This window comes from Triticum aestivum, chromosome 7B (assembly GCF_018294505.1).
Source record: "Triticum aestivum cultivar Chinese Spring chromosome 7B, IWGSC CS RefSeq v2.1, whole genome shotgun sequence".
Taxonomy (NCBI): Eukaryota; Viridiplantae; Streptophyta; class Magnoliopsida; order Poales; family Poaceae; genus Triticum; species Triticum aestivum.
This window is the reverse complement of record NC_057813.1, coordinates 696,344,536-696,351,046: the sequence shown is the minus strand read 5'-3', so window position 1 is coordinate 696,351,046 and position 6,511 is coordinate 696,344,536. Positions and strand designations below refer to the sequence as shown.

General features: G+C 40.5%; 1 long non-coding RNA gene across 2 annotated transcripts; it reads right to left on the bottom strand.

Annotated features, from left to right (window-relative positions):
* Positions 1-1,920: 1,920 nt before the first annotated feature.
* Positions 1,921-4,535, bottom strand: LOC123162514 (uncharacterized). 2 transcript variants are annotated; one of them, XR_006481327.1, is made up of 3 exons: positions 4,261-4,535; positions 3,348-3,448; positions 1,921-2,487 (listed from the first exon to the last, which is right to left on the bottom strand). It is a non-coding gene; the product is annotated as an uncharacterized lncRNA (long non-coding RNA). The 2 variants fall into 2 exon arrangements; XR_006481326.1 differs by having other exon boundaries at positions 1,921-3,448.
* Positions 4,536-6,511: the final 1,976 nt, after the last annotated feature.

Below are 6,511 nucleotides of genomic sequence, written 5' to 3'. Positions count from 1 at the left end.
ACTGGTTGTGGTAGTTTCAGAAATAACATATTTAAGGTGGTAAACACCCTGTTCACAGAGCGAGGTGGGACTAAACTTGTGGGCTGATCTTAGCAATAGCGGTTTTCCCATAAGTGCGCTGCTGCTAACTTCTATAGCAGTAGCGCTGTTCAATAAAGCGTGCTACTGCTATAACTAGCGGGGGGGCGAGGTCATGGCAATTATAGCAGCAACGCGGTTCGCGGATGGACGTGCTACTGCTATTTTCCTGTCAGCAGCGCGTTTCTCTAACACGCGCTGCTGCAGTAGCATGGTATTTTAGGGAGCGCTGCTGGTAAGATTCTGTGTATAGGCTTTTCCCTAGTAGTGAAGATACATCAGCTTCTACATCTATCATAGAAGTGCCTACACTACCCAAGGAGGACGATGCGACAGCTATTACATCGTCTGCAACACTTCTTACTTCTCCTTCACTCGACCAGATTTCAGAATCGGTCGATCCACTTGAAGAAGAGGCTGATATGTTGGACTATGAGTCTACACCGGTTCATGAAGGTATGGATATCAATATGGTATATTACTTACATGCTGAGTTTCGTGCTGTAGATGAGGAAGGGGAAGTGGCTCAGCTGGATTTTGGCCCTAAAAACGCAATATTCGAGAAACCAAAAGAACCAGTAACACATTTGAAACCGTTGTATCTCAGAGGTCATATCAATGGATCGCCACTCAGTCGAATGCTTGTTGATGGTGGTGCTGTCGTAAATCTTATGCCCTATTCGGTCTTCAAAAAATTGGGTTTGCCCGATGAAGAGCTGATGAAGACGAATATGGTGCTCAATGGATTTGAAGGCAAAGAGAAAACTGAAGCCAAAGGTGTAATGTATGTGGAACTTACAGTCGGAAGCAAAACTTTGGCTACCGCATTCTTTGTCGCTGAGGTACAAGGTAACTACAACGTCATACTAGGTCGTGATTGGGTTCATGCAAACCAGTGCGTGCCATCCACTATGCACCAGTTTTTGATTCAGTGGGTTGATGATGAAGCGAAAATTATTCATGCGGATAACCCGGCCTATGTTGCTTTGGCCGATGCATTGGTGGATTGGCAACATCCCAATGCTACTTGCCTGACGAGATGTGACTTATCAGAGTTTGATTTTCTCAGTGCGACCAAGAATGGTTTTGTGCCCGTGTCTTTAAAGCCGACTGAATGCAATCGGCTCCAAGGTTTGATATGTTTCAATGGATTCTAGTTCCGAGTGGCTACAAAAACGTCTTGTAAAATATCGGACCAGCGAGAACGATATGTATGAATCTATTGAGGACTTGGATGACATGGATAAACTTGGACAAGGTTTTACATCGGCCGGTCCGTTAGAAGAGCTACAACATGACAGAGCTTTGGTAACACAGTGTTGTGTTACTATAGGCCCAAAATAGTGTTACTAGGCTACATAGTAACATGTTTTCAAATGTGTTCCATTAGAACGTGTTACTAAGTGGTGTCCACTATCACATATAGTAATTGTTACCATATATCAAAAATTGTGTTACAATTAGTTATAGTAACATGCATATTTTGTGTTACCAAACGCGTTGGTAACACATTTTTGTAACCATAGTAACACCCATAGTAACATATTTTTGTAAACATAGAACATTGTGGTAACATGTTTTTGTAATTATAGTAACACAACTTGTGACATAATATACAAATATCATAAGACAACACTGGTAACACATTTTGTAACTATAGTAACACCATCAGTAACACTACTATATTAGAATGGCAACATAATTAATGTATTTTTAAAATTATTAACCACAGAAGTAGATACCATTTTATGGAATATACATTTATTTAATAAAATCATTGTGGCTACTCAAATAGTTAATTACTTTATTATGATGCTTGGCATCATTAAAATGATAGAGAAATTGAAGCACAACACATACACAAATTGAAAATATCAAGGTATTTATGATGAATCTACAAGAGTGTAGGATACATATGCATTACAATAAATACATACCAATGTTATTGGCTAGACATCATATCATTCATATATATTTTACTATAGAGAACTCATCTATGAAGAATATTACACCATAGCATTTGCATCAATTCGACCAAAGAAAAAGATCTTCTGAATGGTGTTACATTTTTCAATCCATCAATGCAAACTACAATTATTGCTAAGTAAAGTATTCTAATTACATTTGCTTCTTCATCCAACCGAAGAACGGTTCAGCTGCAACTCCATTATGCTTCTTTTGAATCTGTAAAAGGAAAATGGACCTTACAGTTATGTGATTAAATGCTCACAAATATAATTGTGGAATATGGAAGAAAAGACTCCGACTTACAAAAGCTGGAGGTTGGACAATTAAGTATCCTGAAGCAAAAGCATCACCAATTCTCTTGCAATCAGAAACTTACCTTACCAACTCCTCATTATCCAGAATAGGTTCATCTATGCACACAAGTGCAAATTTGGCACCTACCTAAATATCACCAACCTTAGTTTCTAGATGAATACTCTGAATAGTAGCATATGCAACATTTCGCTGGTTTGGATATGTTAAAGTCTTTAAAACTACTTTGGATGCAACCTATATTATGATGAACATTATTATTTAACAACAATAATTATAGGATTTGCATGAACATTACTTCAATGGATACACAGAGTCATACTTCAGGAAGGTTATCATGACCATTCACTTTCTTAGGGATACACATTCAGACTGCAGGTGGGACTAATAAAGGGATGCCCACAACTGTACGCATGTGTTAGGCGCAACGGCGGAGCAAGGTATTATACACAAGGGGGGCCGAACATTGAACAAAATTCTAAAATGCAACATGGTCTATGGAATATGTAGGATTTTTTTCAAGGAAAAAATATAGGAATTGACCATGGATATGGCAAAATAGGTACTATTTTTACTAATAAAGAGTTGATAACATAGACCTATCACATAGATAGCCCGAGAGAAAAATGTTGAATTATATGACGACGAACGAACAATTACCAATCGAACTACATAGAACTTTTGTCGTATTCAATCCATCAAAGATGATTTTTTTGGGGGCTACATTGGTGAAAATGCCAGCCAAAATTTAATTATTTATTTTGAAACAAAGTAACCAAGAGGTATCCATAAATTACAACACCAAAATTTGCCTTGTTTTCATGCTTGTGGTTGTGCTGGGCATGTGCGTGTGTATGTGCTTTCTAGTACCTAACTAAAGTACCCGCAAGATGTTTTTTAACAGTAGACATTCCATGAAAACGTTATAAATAATATAAACATTCGATACGAGTTGTCAACAAGCACGTTATGACTCCATAAACATATACCTGAAAACCAGTAGCCACGGTTACAGTGGCTTTAAGCAACATGGAATTGATATGTATAAACCCTTGAGGCATCGACACTAACCGAGCTCCCCACAAACATTCTGTAAGAGATAAATAACTTGAGACAGAAATAGATGTACAACCAAAAGGTACAGGCTATAAGCACGCGGCAAAACCACATATTCAACAAATTTGTAATTAAGTGTAGAACCTATTTTGCACATAACGTAACCAGGATGAATACTTGGTAAAAGATGATGGTATCTTACATTTACCTAAATAAAAACAGTAACCAGGATGGGTACATAGTACAAGGTGATGCTATCACCCATTTGATTATATCAAACTCGCAGATGAGATTGAGATATGAGAAATACAATAATTAAAGTGGAAACGAACACTCGAGCTTCTGCTGTATTTTCATAGTGATTATTGGGATATACTACACTAAAATGACCATACATCTACTAGAACCTTTACCATGAAAACCACTATGTACGTATTACACCTACATTCCCTGTCAGTAAAGTAGATGTTCGTGTTGCTCTTCACGATCTCTACTACCCAATCTAACGGGTCAGAGTTTGCCGAGTGGCAAAGGAGCAAAGCAAGCCTTTGCCAAGATTGAGAATCTGTAGACCTGTTTAGCTGAATTAAAAAAAATGCACAGGTACTCTGGTATGTATATAAGTATATGTGCCAGTTTGACAGTATTCAAGTATGTACGGATATATGACGAGTATTCAGGTATGTACATCTCCACCACGGCCAAGAACACATACTACTATTATTAGCAGGAGAATCAATTAGCAGCGGGCATGTTCCCACGACGCCGGCCTCGCATCATGTCTTTCCACTAGTAAACAAACAAGCAAACAGCCTGCTGGATGGATTATGGTGGAAGCTAGCTTACATATGGATCGATTCCTCGTGGATCCTAGCAGATGACGAGGACCGGTGGCTCCAGCGCGGGAGACGCGCACGGCCCATGCGCCCATTCTCCTCAAGCCTCTTCAATTCTTCATCGCCGCCGGAAGGAGGGATGGTTGCCGACGCTCCCGACTGGATCTACCCATGGCTCCGGCGGCTGCGCGCTCCTCAGGGTCACCTCCTCGGGCTCCAGCCTGGTGGTGAGGAGGAAACGGCCCCGGGTCCCAGGTGTGTGGGTGACCTACAGAGAAAGGGGCGAGCGGTGACGGCATGAGGCCTCCAGGCCAGCGGCGGTGACTTGTGGCGGCTTCAATCGCTAGGCGTGGGTGCGAAGGGATAAGGAGAGAGGGGGATAAAAGATAGGGCAGCCGCAGCCGTTTGATCTAAGCGAATCGGACAGTTACGAGGCGTGATCCGTGGGCAAGGCTACACGACCAATCAAAACACAGGATACTCTTTTTAGTATAATATATATACTATATTTTGCACACAATTTTTTTATCTTTTCTCCATTTCTTTTTCTTTTCTTTTCTTTTCTTCCATTCCTTCTCTTTTTTCCTACTTCTCTTCTAGCCCTTGCCTACCTATATAGAAGACTCTCGAAACAAGCTTCCGACCCGCTTTATATATAAAGCCACAACCGAACAGAGTACACGGTGAAAAGATACAAGATGGAGAGGTAGCCCTTGTATCACGCAGGAACTACGCAACCGAAAGAGAAAAATATGATAAACTGAGTACAACGATACGCTAAGCACTAAACCACCTAGGCTCAGCGACAACATCCTCGGGAGGGAGAACGACGCTAAGCGTCGCCGATGTCGAGTCCGTATAGGGCAAAGGTCTTCACCCGGAACCCTGCCACAACAAGGAGCACCACGACGATGTCTTTGAGAAGATAGAGTCACCGTCGTCAGCAACAAAGCACAGAGTTTTTGCTCGGTAGCTCCCACGTACCACCCCAAGGTCTTCAGGACAAGCGAGACGATAAAAGATCCCCAGGTCCGGATCGGGGTGCCACAACTGCCGAGGACAGAAAACACGCCGAGCCACCCGCCGCAACCCCTCTCGCCGCCCACACCACCTAATATGAGACCATGCCAAGGGTTCGTCAAAGTGGGGACATACTAGAGGATCTTGGCATGTACTCTAGCTCAAAGTAGATCAATGCAACACTATTTATAACCCATGTCAAACAATAGGGTCATGGGCTACTGGCTACTGTCAGTGTCAAGGGAGATGGGGTGTACCGAGAACACTATAATTGTGTGCCCTAGCATGGAATGGATCAAACCAATAGTTTAACTGTTATATGGTATGGCCAATGTGGATTGACTGTAAGAGTGAGATTACGATCTACTAGTTAATATAAAAGAACATTAAGGTTGAAGACGACTCGCAGAACCTATGCATCCTCGGCAGGGTGTCTCGGTGGTCATTGTTTGGTCCATAAACCGCATATCGGGCCACTATGTGGGATGTGCTAGAGTTGCCCCTAAGATGAGCATAACCATTACTTTCATGATTATCTATATAAAATTAGCTTGTTTCCAATAAGCTTCCAACTTTCACATCTGATATCAAATAAAACATCACATGCAAGAAGTATTTATATTTCGTCATGAGAAAAAAAATTCAAAAAATTTCAGTTTGAATTGGTATGCAAAACTAACGATGAAATTATTGACTCAATGACATGCTCCAACGTATTTGAATTTGAGCGTTGTTTGTTTTACATGTGTTTAACATTTAGTGTTAGCACATTAATATATGGAGAGCATCTATACAACAACACTTGTGGCGCGAGCAACGCCAATGCGCTTACTCACTGCGGTGTGCGGGCCGACCCAGCTCGCTCGACTGTTTCGGCTGGTTCACCATTGACGGGTCGACCGCTTGACCGTTAACCCATGGCATAATTGACCATATACTTTTAGAAAGAAAATATGAATTTGAAAAATTGCTTGAACATATAAATCATTTTTTTTCCTAGCATAAAAAATGTTGGCATATTTGAAAAAAGTTCATGAATCTGATAGAAATGTTTGGCCGTTCTAAAAAAAGTGCACAAATTTGGAAAAGAAGTCACTGACTCAAAAAACAAATCATGATTTTTTTTCATAAATTTAAAAACTTTAATGAATTTGAAAAAGCTCCACCAATTCTAAACAATGTTTGCGTACTCAAAAAAAGTTTGCAAAGTCAAAAGAACGTTAGTGTATTTGAAAAAATTC